General features: G+C 43.7%; 1 protein-coding gene across 1 annotated transcript in view; it reads left to right on the top strand.

Annotated features, from left to right (window-relative positions):
• Positions 1-2,691: 2,691 nt before the first annotated feature.
• The window catches only part of mdka (midkine a), a 40,925-nt gene continuing 29,410 nt past the window's right edge, over positions 2,692-14,206 (top strand). Inside the window, exon 1 of the mRNA XM_049570519.1 lies at positions 2,692-2,818. The gene's annotated coding sequence lies outside the window, so the exon portion shown is untranslated. The remainder of the gene's footprint in view (positions 2,819-14,206) is intronic.

Here is a 14,206-nt window from a genome sequence, read left to right as displayed (position 1 = left end):
AGCGGCTCTACTCCGAGCTTTCTCCAGATGTCCAAGCTCCTTACCCTAATACAAAGACTGAGCCTAGCCACCATTTGGAGCAAACTCATTTTGGCTGCTTGTATCCACGATCTCTCCCCTCCAAGAACCGCCATCTTGCATGTCCCCGTGATCCTGGGAGCTGTGTTGTCCGGAGCTAATAGCCCCTGGTATGGTCTCCCACGGCAAAGTGGTCCCAGGGGAAGGGCAAGACTAAGTGCACTTCAAGAGGACGTTGATGAAACAGCACATTCGGGAAAAGAGTACCTCACCCAGTAAGGGGACACTGGGACCCCCTTCTGGAGCCAGACCTGGGGGAAGGGAGCTTGTCTTTTGGGCCTGGTGGGTCATAGATGTGTCAGAACATGACTCCGAGAAATATGAAGTATAAAAATGTCAAAATACACTGGAGGGGGCTTTAGGTGTCATCAAGCAGTTTTAGAATGATGTTTTTATTTGAGTCAAAGAAACTCCACCAACATGCCTCTCGGCCTGTTTAAATACCATCAAAGCTTCTCTAAGACATCATAGCTTCAAAATAGTTATTTGCTCTGCTGTTATTCTTGCTTGGTCTCCCTTGATGAAGTTCAGCTCCACATTATGGGTGTAAGATAAAAGCAGAGGCATGAATTGATTCAGTTGTGTCTGATAAGAAAAGTTACACAATGATCAAAGAGACAACAAAGGCTGAAAAGAGATCTTCTTGCTATAGCTGAGTTACAAGCGCTGCTTTTATCACTTTGCTGATGCGGCTCTATATGATCAACAAAGTGGAAGTAAAGTTTGGAAACAGGATTTGATTGAGCACTTTTGCAGCTTCTGGCCTAACTTCCAACAACCCTGCATTCTCATATGACGACATTACATTTTGGATTTGCTGCATTCTGCTGAACTTAGACCTGTTGGCCTCATTCGTGGACACCTTTATGTGCCATCTAGTGTTATCAAAAGCACACTACACTAATGTCTGTAAACACAAGACGGCATTTCTGCTAAATTAGTCCAGAGACTATTGATAAACTGAGATGGCCCACTTAAGATTCATTTCCTGTATGTGTGTCACATGGGTTTCACCAATGCCCTGCCCCTTTAGGAGACTAGCGATGGTCCTAATCTATTCACTAGAATTAAAGAAGTACACGTTAGTACAGAATATAACCGTTGCCTTTGCCCCATAGTCACGTAAGTAAATTTTGGAACCATTTTCCACTAGACAGACAAATCAACAGAAAATTAACTTTGTTTGAGACATGTCTCTCTCACAAGATTTGGCAACATCTGACGTGATCTCACACTCGGTTGATAATAAAAAACAAGGATCAAACAATAAATGTGAACTTTGTGTCTTCAGCATTGAAGACAATGGACTCACATTCTTCGTACAACTCGTACGCTAACACAGGTGAGCTTCTCAGAACTTTGTTCCCCGGCAGCGGAATAGAAGCCAGATTTAGCTTGGATTTGCTTCTTACTTCAAATCATTTGGGAATCAGGTAAAATGTTCATATAGAATTTAAACAAAAGTGGTTAGCACTGTCACCTCACAGCAAGAGGGCTCCTGGCATGGTTTTCTCCGGGGTACTCTGGCTTCCTCCCACAGTCCAAAGACATGCAGGGTAATTGGTGACTCTAAAGCCTCTTTTACACTGCCAGATTTTCCGCGAATGCCGGTCAGCTGCGCGGGTTTATACACACAGAAGCGGAAAGGCGAGTTGATCCGAGGTGCCCAATTTTCCGCCTCGTAGGGTAGTCATATTGGTGGAACCGTTTTAGTTTAAAAAGACCGAGGCGGCCCTCCGCCATGGGAGGGGCTGTTGAAGACTTGTGGGAGGCGCTGTTGATGACGTTGCACGTGCGACCCACTGGCGGTGGACTAACAGGAAACAGCTGATAGCAGGAATTAGCGAGCAGCTAGTAGCAAGAGGGAAACGCAAACCTGACAGACACTGTAAAGATGAGCAACTGGGGAGACAAGGAATTGCGCACCCTCCTTGTCCTTGCAAACGAAGAGGCCATCAACCGTCAGATGACGGGGACGGTGAAGAACGGGCTGATTTACGAGAGAATCGCCGAAGGGCTGACTAGCCGCGGCTTCCCTCCCACGTCACTGTTTACGTCACACGCTGAGCTACACGTTTTGTTACTTGCTCACGCCCCCCATTGCCCCGAAAAAGGCACATTCTGTAAACAAAAGTAGGTAGGCGGCATTTTGCTGCACTCCCCAATTTTGTTTTTATACTGCCAATGCTGAAAAAAGACTGATTGGGCAAATTTGCACAATTCCTATCTTAAAAGGGCCTAAATTGTCTGTAGGTGTGAATGGTTGTCTGTCTCTATGTGTCAGTCCTGTGATAGTCAGGTGACCTGTCCAGGGTGTATCCCGCCTCTCACCCAATGTCAGCTGGGATAGGCTCCAGCACCCCTGCGACCCCTGCGACTCTAGTTTTAGACTTGAACAGTGACCCCCTAACCCATAGAGTTACATTATCATTAAAATAAACCCACTGTCCCCACATGAGGACGTCTTTTTTTGTCTTTCAAAATCTACTCTCTGTTTAAAGATAATACTAGTTTTTATAATCTCAAATAGCCAGGAGTGTGTGTGTGTGTGTGTGTGTGTGTGTGTGTGTGTGTGTGTGTGTTACTGTGAGGGCGTGGGGTGAATGGGGCTAATGTAACCAGAATGAACTGGTTCGGGAGACAAAAGCAGGGGGCTCGGGGAGGTGCATGAATGAGAGTCATAGGAAACGAGAGAGACAGAACTTTCCCCTGAGTCTTTCCACAACTGCCTGGTAAACAAGTAAGTGCACTCTACATTCCATCTCATCCTTTACAAGAAATGTTCTGAACTGTGATTACTTTAAAATGAGAGGGAAATAGTGTTTTTGTGTGTGTGTGTGTGTGTGTGTTCAGAGTTAGGTGTCAAAAATAAGTGTTAAAAGGCAGACACTTCATATTTACTGTAACTCTATACTGTACAGATGTCCTTGGCTGCTTCTCTAACCCTTCTTGTTTGCTGTTTATCATTTCCCCGCTGGGTTTTATTAGTCTTTATGTAATTGTCCCATTTCCTGTGCCAGCTCCCAGCACTTTCCCCACATCTCAACTTTAAAATACTGCAAGTACAGCTCTTCTGCACACACTCTATGTGGCATGTGTGAGTGCTCTACTGTAAGAGAGAGGCATGGAGATGTAGCGAAATCTGTGTGTGCAGCAGTTAAGCTATTGTAGCACATTTTAAGGGTTTGATTAAAAATTGTTACGCACTTAAATGCATGTTTTTGCTTCCTGCTGATACAAGTAGCTTTGTTGTGTTGTGCTTTAAGTATCTGGCACATTTGCAGTGCATGTATGTGTGTGTGTGTGTGTGTGTGTGTGTGTGTGTGTGTGAAATTGAGAAGGAGAGAAAGAGAGGTAGAAAGGGCTGGCAGATGGGAGCAGTGTTGAGAGAATTACATATTATTAGCTGTGCTTTTTGCTGACAAACTGGGCAACAGGACAGACTGGTGAGCAGCAACCAAAAGGCGATTAGAGAGAAAGACAGATGCAGCTCAATAAAACTTAATTGTGCAAACCATTATTGTCCCCAAAGTGAATATTTATAACCCATACAGACATGAATTACATGCAAGCGCACTGCCATAAATTCTCAGATAGTGGCCTCGCATCAGAGAGAGGTAGGTCCTGCGATACATGTTTATATTTTGAGGTTTTATAACGACTTCTAATGAGTATGATTATTATGTCACATTTGAAAACCTCATTTATATTTTCCTACTCTCTCAATGAATTCAGCATATGTGCATTTCCACACATGGCTGGATTAAGCAGCATTGGGGGCTCGGAGCAAAAATGAGCCATCCCCTAGCAGGCTCTTTCACAATTTTCTGTCCTACAAAAAGCAATGCACCCAAATTCGTACATATTCCACATATTTTGAAAGGCTGCAATCACGTGACCAAGGAAGCAGTCTTGAGCGCTTGTAAGGAGGCAGATTTGGGTGGTGGATGGATCACAAAAAAACTGACATTTGCCCAGGACTTTCCCCTGGAGTCACGTGTTCAGATTTGTGTGATCTGTCTTCACCATGTTTCTTTTCCTAAACCTTACGACAGTACCTTCACTTGCCTGAACCTAACCTCCGTAACTTTACATAGATAATTGTACGTTAAGGATGTAATCAATCGTGAAGTGCAAATTTGTAGGATACTGTACAACCGATCGTGCATACATTTTCCATAGGATATCATACGAACCGTTCTATGAGTATACCTTGCCCTTACTTGATTGTGCACAGTATTTCCCTGCTGCAATATTACTTGCCCCCAGGTTTGCTGTGCAATAATATAAATAAGAATATTGATAAATACAAACGAAGTAATATGTACCGGGAACTGCCCATTGGTCCGACATCCTATTGTTCTGACCATATTAAACCCATTGTTCCGAAGTCCCGTTGTTCCGAAATCATCATGATGCCCTGTGGTTAAGGTCTGGTTAGGTTTAGGCACAAAAACCACTTGGTTAGGGTCAGGAAAAGATCATGGTGTGGGTTAAAATGAAAAAGAAAGTGACAAACACATAAGCTGTGAGCCTGCTTGGCCTCAAGCCTTTCCCAGCTGACCCAGAGCCGGTCACGGCGCACCATCAAGGCAGAAATACGCCCGCCGGGAGCCCTTCAGCACCGCGGACCGTCGGACTAATGGGCTGTCGGACCAATGACATGGACCCATATGTACCAGGGCGAACATATTGAAACGAATACAAAGACAAGATTTTGAGGTAATCAAGTCCCAGCCTTAAAGAGATAGTTTGGATTTTATGAAGTGGCTATTTGCAAAGGGTGCTCATTCATAGGTACCGTTTTGTTGCTGGCCCCCATCCACAGCAGTACATTGCCTGGCTTCCGTATCAGACTCCAGCCTGCTTCTCCAAACTGGCAGCATGCTGACTGACATCTACTGTATGTAATACACTGATGATGTATAGTCACTAGTGATGTCCAAATGAAACGTCATGAAGCAAGTGATGGTAATGCAGTTTGGTTTCAACTAGCAATGGCCAAATGAAGCTTCATGAAGCATTTTTCTTTATTTTTTGGGTCCACTCTGGCACTCTTTGTTCAACAAAGGGTTGAAACCAAACTGCATTGCCATCCCTTGAGCCTTTTTCATTACACCAAAAGCGCCATCTAGTGGGTTCAGCAAATACAACTGGTGGTTCATGAAGCTTCATTTGGCCATCACTAATAAGTATCCCATACATCCTCACTGAAACAAATCTGAGTTGTTCTGCAGAATACTCATTCCTCTACATATATATGTGTTCGTATACCTCTACTCCCTGACATAGGGCCACATACTGTTCACTACTTTTACTGATACATTTAGCCATAAATAATGAACCAAATGTTTATATTCCGCTGATCTCACACCAATGTGGGATCAAGTCATTGTTTTGCAAGTCACAAGCAAGTCTTTGCACTCAAGTCCCAATTCAAATCCCAGGAAAGTCCCCAGTCAAGTGTCAAGTAAAGACCGACAAGTCCCATGTGCTAAACTTTGAGTGTTGCGTCCAAACCAAGTCATCATGTGCTCTTCACCAAATGTAACGCCATTTGAACAACAGATTGATATATTAAATTCACAAAAATCATGATTGCTTTGTAATATGTCGTATTCATTTATTAAAATGAATTTGTTAAAAAGTTACAATGCTGTTAGCTAGCAATCAGCTTGGTTAATATTAGCCTTGACTTTCCTTTCAAAGCTGGAAGTTGCTGTGTTTCCATCTTTAATTTTCAAATGACATGTTTTGCTTACTGCAACTTGGATTTTGTTGAGCACCACATAGTTTTTGTACACCAACGAAATGATCTCTGGTATGGTTTCTCCTGCAACTTGATTGGGTGCTGTCGGATTGGATACGTTTTCATTTTTGGACTTGGGGGACAGTGTCAAGTATTTCCAAGTCAAACTCTAGACTCCAAGTTAAGCTGAGTGTCAGTGGTGTTAAAGTCCAAGATTGGAGATGAAGTCTTTTGTTTCTTAGTCTGATTTTGGATATGGCTATGTAATGACAATTAGCATGCACTTCACATGTGTTATTACCTGCTGAAGACCTCTTGAACATTGTGTGAATAGTTTTTATGAGATTTGAGGGCATATGACCATATTCCTATACAAATTTCCAATTCAGTATTTTGCCATACAGTAATCCTTGGGGATTTTGGGCTACACTTTCTGCTCTCTGCAAAGTTTCCTTTCTCAGTCTGTTAACATTTCTTACACAGCTGTTTCACATTAAAAGCCTTCCAGAGTATGAAAGGCTGTAAGCCTCCCTTTCCTGGTAGGTTTTAATGTGAAACATCTGTAGAAAAGTGTTGACTCATGGTTGATTTGTGGCTCTTCAGGGTATCTGAGTCAGGGAAAATGGGATCAGAGAGAAGTAGCTGGAAGTAGCTCATTTACCGAACGTTTTGGGGGCTTGGAGTCTGAACACCTTAACACCTTTAAGGTGTTGATGTTTGGCACGTAAAAGGCAGTTCAAAGAAGGCTGGGACATGCTCTGAGGAAATGTAACTGGAGCTGTGATGTTGGACGGTTACAGCAGATGGCACTAGAAATAAAGGGACGACTTCCTGTCAGGTGCTCTTTAGGCTCTCTTTGGGTTCGCTTGGCCTAGCAGAACTTTTGGATACACTCAACAGGCAGCTGATATACAACAGAACATTTGCATATAGAAAGCATTTGTTTATGGTCTTTAGGTCTAGGGCTGATGTTGGAAGGCGATTTTATTGCTGCTTAGGGAAATCAGGCCGTGGTGGTTTGAGTCCAGGGCATGATGTTAGATTAGAATTGATAAATTTGATGCTTTGGCTGCTGTCTGTGGTGGTGATCAAAGACTGGTTTGCAGGATGGGAGGGATGCCCTCCAGTTCAGTAGTAGACACAGCTATTCTAACGCATGCCTTTCAGCAATAGTGTATTTCAGCTTTATTTTCCCAGGAGGGGAGCAGGCAGCAACTTATGTCTGCTGTTGCTGTAGCAATTTGAATTCAGCCAGTGCAAACCCCAGGAGGGTCTGATGCTGGACCAACCCGACTCCCTGTCAAATCAGCAAACTTTCTGGTACTGCCGTTACACAGGAGCTGCTGTGAAGATTGGTATTTGGATTTTCTCTAACTAGGGGGGCAGCCTGAGTAGAGTGTATGTGTGTGTGGGCAGCCTCGGACAGCCCTATCCCAATTTACCACCTGTTTGTGTATGTGTGTGTCTGAGCGCGAGCGTGCAGAAAAAATCTTTGCACTGGGGCCAATCAAACTAATGTAATGCTGCTGTCTGCTGGTCTGGACTACAGCCTCTCCTGCATGCTGGAGAAGACATCATTGTGGATCATCGCTTACACATTCTCTCTACAGGCAGCAGCAGACGCTGTCAGAGTTTCCACTGGATCCATTCTGATGAAGTAGTGCTGTTGTGCACTCAGAGCTCACAGCCCCAAACTCAGCAGTTATGTGCAGAAGTCAGAGGATGCGTTGGGTTGCTGTTACAGAAATAAATTGTGAGTGAAGTGGCCGCTTGTGCTGATTAAAACTGAAGCGTATTTGTTCCATAGATGTGACACAGAAGACTGAAAAGCATGCCTGTTTAGAACGGCTCTTCGTCACAGATGTCACTGAGATGTGTTCACTGTCTCTGTCCTCAGTCTCTCTCTGGTCTGTCTGGCTCTCTCTTATAGTTAGTAGGTCATACAGGGACCGATAAAAAGTCATTTCTGCTTGGCTGCTTTTCAAAATCCCTAATTACAGAGTCAACAGCAACACACACACCCACACACACATCCACCAGCTCTCAAGCCCTTATCTCCAACCTCCCTCACTTTTAATAATTTGGTCAGAATCCAAACTCCAAACTTGGGGTGGCTGGGGAGTAAAATTTGTCTTTTTCACAGCACACTTGGCTTTTCAGATTAAAAAGTGAACATGCCACAGAAATTTATACCGTCAGCCTTTTATTATGCGGTATGTGTGTGTGCGAGTGTAGGCGTTACTGTGTTTTGCTTCAATGACCAACCACGACTCTTGGTCCTGTCAGATAAGAACAGTGTGTCTGCTAAATGCCAGCTCTGCAGAAATTAAAATTAAAGGTTATTTGTTGTAATTCTAGGTCTGCACTGCAGACAAGGCCCTCTGAAGCTAAACGATGCCAGTGCAGAGCAGGACATCGCTTAAAAAACTCTGCAAAGATGACAAGGAGGTCAAAATGATTCCAGCAAGATTCATGTCTCTTTACAGAGAAGAGTCAGGACCAGGCTGTCATGCCACGGTAGCCATAGAAACCATTGTGCGCCATACAAACAGTATAAAGGTGCATTCAGATTGAGCACAAAGTGAATTTCAACCTGCTGTATTTGAACAAAATTGACCACTGAAGCAGTTCTGCAATAGAGCATGTCAGTGGAATTGCACTGATAGACAAAACCTTGGGTCTGTGTTTACTTCCTGTTTGCTGATGTAATTCACTACAATACACTGCAAAACATCCCAACAAGAAAAGGGTTCTTTGTATGTGTGCAGTCCAGATGCGAAGGTAACTGGAGGTGACACTGCACAAATGCCTATTTTTTGTGTTGTTTACAGCTGTTTCAATCCATGAATTAGGAAAACAAGGGCCACATTAGGTCCTGGAAATAGCAGGTTAAAGAGGACCTCTTATGCTTTTTGGAGTTTCCCCTCTTCTGTAGTGTTTTGCATCGCATTTTCATGCATCTATAAGGTCTGCTAAGTAAAAAATGCCCAAAGTCCAGGCTAAAGGAAGCTCTCTTTCCCCACAGAGACACAGCTCCTCAGCTGCTTGAAACGCCTAGTTTGCATTCCTGCCTTTACTTACTTGGTTGCATCACAATGTAACAAATAGACACAGAGCTGAGGCCCCAAACAAACCTACTCAGAGCAGAGCTGCAGAGAGTTTGAGCTGTTGAGGAGACACTGCTGTTTTGAGTGCAACCACAAGTGACGCTTGTTTGGACTGCCAAAGGAAGAAGAGACGAAGAGGAAGTGGTTGGAACACTATTTCTCAACAATATAACTAAGACATTTTATTTTTTCCCTCCATTTTCCTGGAGGGCAAATCTGGAGATTTGGGATCACAACCTGTAAATATGCTTTATGAGTTGTGAATTTGTTGCTGTTTGTAAGTGTAGAGTAGATGTAAACCCTGTGTGGGTGGGAACCCTTGCAGAGTCGTTAAGGTCACAGTGTGAGTCGCTGACCCACCTGGCCACCATGTGAGCCGTTAGGGTCAGGTGGGACCAGGGGTGAACGGATGTGAGGTCGTCTGGGGAGGGATCCCAAGACTGTATTGTCGGTGGATGACAAGTGGTGTCATAGGCCACCCCCTCTGTTTAACAATGGTCGTTCCAGCTTAACGTAGATGGCTTCTTTTACTCCTCTTGACTATTTCAAAGGGTTACCAGTGACAGATGATTTGGATAATTTCATGTCTGGAAAAAAATGATGATTAAACAGGTTAAATAGGCTTTCACCAAAGGGATGTCTGCATTTGTAGAACAGCCAATAGGAGCAGCCTTTCTCTAAACTGACCTTAATGGCCAAACTCCCATCACAGGCGAGATTTACTAAAGCCTGAAAACAGAGCCCAGAGGAGGTGCAGAAGTCTTGTTCTCTTTCAGACCACTTGAATTACAGCATGCTCAGTTTATAATGGGATTTATTGCACAATGACAATAAGATAAAACTGCGTTAACAGAGTATAATTCATTTTTCTTTTCCTCTAAAATGGTCAATTGTTACTCCCTTTACCCCATAATTTTGTTTTCTTCTTCTGTACTCAACATTCAAGCAGCAGTAGGAACCTGTAAGGATGTTATGAATCCTGCCAAACTCTACCAGGGACCGAGTCCGTCCTTCAGGATATTTTTGAGATAGCATGTGTGCATTCTCAGCGGGGCAGAAGAACCCACAATTCTTTGTGTACCATTTTCCAAGATTGAAGACAAAGCCTCTTCAATGATGCACACCTGGGCACTCGCTAGCCTGTTCCAATTTGTGATCACCATATGCTAGGAATGGGCCATGCCTAGCCTCTGTAGGACCTGACTTCTACAAAGGAAGCATCCTTGACTTTGAGAAGCACTGAATGTATCTCTGGTTGATTCTTTCTATAGCTGTGATACAGTTGGAGAGTACTGTGGAGCCCTCTGCAGATGTGGAAGGTCATACCTTTGATGCAACTCTGCTCAATACAACTGTGTCCAATACAACAGAGAAGAGATCATCCTACTCAGCGGATGAACTGCATACCACTTATTGTACAGTGATGACAATGAATGTGTGCTGAATGGTAGACCGTGATGTTTTTTTCATGATTTTGAAAGACATACTATGCCATGACTTTTTTTTCCCGATTTCAGAAGACATCCCATACCGTGACGTTTTTTTTTTTTTTTCTAAATTTTGGATGACACAAGATACTATGATGTTTTCTCGTGATTTAGGACTCTCATTTCAAGAAATACCATACTATGATTTTTTTCAACATACTGTAATAAGACGTTTTATGAGGGTTATATTTTTTTTACATACAATACTCAGGTAACCAATCAAACCTACATTGTAAAAGTCCCATGCATTGACCATCCACCACGTCTGCAGTTCTCCAGGGACCCCCATTTATATCATGTCATTTGACGTTTTTTTGTCTTGTGAAGTTACAACATTGAGGTGTTTTCAACACACTGTACTGAGTTATTTAGGTTTTTTCGACATATATTATAAATATTTTTAAATTAGTTATACATGGACTTCCTTTTTTATTTTTTTAATGTTTTTTCTAAGGACAAGAGAAAATCTTCAAGGAGGCAGAGTTGTGTGTCTCCAGTTCGTTCGCTCAGGGAGATAAAAGACCGGTTTAAAGGTCAGAGGATCAGGGTTCAATTCTCAGGTGAACAGTCACTCTCTTTTGCAGTTAGCAAGTGAAGATGTCTTAGAAACACAGGCAGTGTCTCTGGCCTGGTAGCTCAGGCTGTTAGAGAACCAGTTGGAAGTCCTTAGATTTAATGTTCGATCCCAGTCCATGGCAGGTGAATTTTAAAGGCCACTGTCTAGAGGAGAGAATGAAAGGCTCCATGAAACACTAAGGGAGTCTGAGGTGGAATAGCTCAGGCTGTTAAAGCGCTGCTTGGGAATCAAGCGGATGAAACTTCAATCCTTATCTGGGGCAGGTGAATTTTAAAGGCCACTGTCCACACGAGACAAGGAAAGGCTCCGTGAAATACAACTGAAGTATGAGGTGCAATAGCTCAGCCTCTTAAACTGCTGCTTGCTCTAAGATTGTAAGTTCGATCCTCATCGAGGGCAGCTCAGTTTTAAAGGCCAGTGTCCTGAGGAGAGAATGAAAGGCTTTGTGAAACACAAAGTAAGTGTGAGGTGGAATAGCTCATGCTGTTAAAGCACAGCTTGGGTATTCTGAGATCATAAGATCGATCCTTATCCAGGGCAGGTGAAGTCCAACGCCCAAATAAAAAGGCTAAATGCGCCCGGAGAAAAGGTGATACGTGTAGCAGCGGGATAACTCAGTGGGTAAGGCAAATGACCTTAGTGCTGGAGACTGGGGTTCCAAACTGGTCAGGTTGATGGTTTAAACCTTATCCAGGGCAGGTGAATTTATAAAGCCCAACGCCCAAATAAAAAGGCTAAATGCGCCTGGAGAAAAGGTGATACATGTAGCACCAGGATAGCTCAGTGGGTAAGACTACTGGCCTTAGTGTGGGAGACTGGGGTTCAAATCTGGTCAGGTTGATGGTTTAAACCTTATCCAGGGCAGGTGAATTTATAAAGCCAAACGTCCAAATGAAAAGGATAAATGCGCCCGGAGAAAAGGTGACACGTGTAGCACCAGGATAGCTCAGTGGGAAAGACTACTGGCCTTAGTGTGGGAGACTGGGGTTCAAATCTGGCAAGGTTAATGGTTTCATCCTTATCCAGGGCAGTTGAATTTATTAAGCCGAACGCCCAAATGAAAAGGATAAATGCGCCCGGAGAAAAGGTGATACGTGTAGCAGCAGGATAGCTCAGTGGGGAAGACTACTGGCCTTAGCGCGGGGGACTGGGGTTCAAATCTGGGCAGGTTGATGGTTTGATCCTTATCCAGGACAGGTGAATTTATAAAGCCCAACGCCCAAATAAAAAGGATAAATGCGCCCGGAGAAAAGCTGATACATGTAGCAGCAGGATAGCTCAGTGGTTTAAACTACTGGCCTTAGTGCGGGGGACTGGGGTTCAAATCTGATGCTACCATATGCACGTCATGGCACGGCATGGGGGAGCCAGGACGCCGGGAAAAGTGGGGATGTCATCATCCCCACATTTAGTAACATTAAGTTATGGTTTGCAGTGAGGTATCTAGGACTGGGTAGCAAGAATGATATGATGACTGGCTAATAGGAATGATAGTGTAGGTAATAGGAAGGGTAGGGTAGGCAGGAAAGGTAGGTTAGGTGATAGGAAAGGTAGCTGGGACTGGCTAATAGGAATGATAGTGTAGGTGATAGGAAAGGTAGCTGGCAATAGGAAGGGTAGGGTATGCAGGTAAGGTAGGTAGCTAGGCCTTGGGCATGAAGGTGGCTAGGACTGGTAATAGGGAAGGTGGACTGGATGATAGGAGGGCAGAAGGGGAAGGTAGTGTGACAGGACAGGAAGGTAGTGTGACAGGAAAATATTTACTTAACTGTTAAGAAACAATAAACAAACAATAACTAAAGAAGGCTGAATTTAAGAAATGTCAGACTCCGTCTTCAACATTTTTTGTTCAACATTTTTTGACATTTTATTTTTTTCTTCCGATAAATGTCATAAAATGTCACTGAAGAAACACTTTAGTTATTGTTTGTTTATTGTTTCTTAACAGTTAAGTAAATTTTCTCCTAACCTACCTGCCTGCCTACCCTACCTATTGCCAGCTACCTTTCCTATTACCTACACTATCATTCCTATTAGCCAGTCATCATATCATTCTTGCTACCCAGGGCCTACCCTACCCTTGCTTTCCTTTCCTATTACCCATTATCATTCTTACTACCCAGTCCTAGATATTTATTAGCCAGTCCCAGCTACCTTTCCTATTACCTACACTATCATTCCTATTAGCCAGTCCCAGCTACCTTTCCTATTACCTACACGTCCCAGCTACCTTTCCTATTACCTACACTATTATTCCTATTAGCCAGTCATCATATCATTCTTACTACCCAGTCCTAGATACCTCACTGCAAACCATAACTTTACTATTACCCACTTAATGTTACTAAATGTGGGGATGATGACATCCCCACTTTTCCCGGCGTCCTGGCTCCCCCATGCCGTGCCATGACGTGCATATGGTAGCATCAGATTTGAACCCCAGTCCCCCGCACTAAGGCCAGTAGTCTTACCCACTGAGCTATCCTGCTGCTACACATGTCACCCTTTCTCCGGGCGCATTTAACCTTTTTATTTGGGCGTTGGGCTTTATAAATTCAACTGCCCTGGATAAAGATCAAACCATCAATCTGTCCAGATTTGATCTCCAGTCTCCCGCACTAAGGCCAGTAGTCTTACCCACTGAGCTATCCTGCTGCTACACGTATCACCTTTTCTCCGGGCGCATTTATCCTTTTCATTTGGGCGTTTGGCTTAATAAATTCAACTGCCCTGGATAAGGATGAAACCATTAACCTTGCCAGATTTGAACCCCAGTCTCCGACACTAAGGCCAGTAGTTTTACCCACTGAGCTATCCTGCTGCTACATGTATCACCTTTTCTCCGGGCGCATTTATCCTTTTCATTTGGACGTTTGGCTTAATAAATTCAACTGCCCTGGATAAGGATGAAACCATTAACCTTGCCAGATTTGAACCCCAGTCTCCCACACTAAGGCCAGTAGTCTTACCCACTGAGCTATCCTGGTGCTACATGTAGCACCTTTTCTCCAGGTGCATTTAGCCTTTTTATTTGGGCGTTGGGCTTTATAAATTCACCTGCCCTGGATGAGGTTTAAACCATCAACCTGACCAGTTTGGAACCCCAGTCTCCCACACTAAGGTCATTTGCCTTAACCACTGAGTTATCCCGCTGCTACACATATCACCTTTTCTCCGGGCGCATTTAGCCTTTTTATTTGGGCGTTGG

The sequence above is a fragment of the Epinephelus fuscoguttatus genome, linkage group LG24 (genome assembly GCF_011397635.1).
Source record: "Epinephelus fuscoguttatus linkage group LG24, E.fuscoguttatus.final_Chr_v1".
NCBI classification, from domain to species: Eukaryota; Metazoa; Chordata; class Actinopteri; order Perciformes; family Serranidae; genus Epinephelus; species Epinephelus fuscoguttatus.
This window is presented reverse-complemented; position numbering and strand designations above follow the sequence as displayed.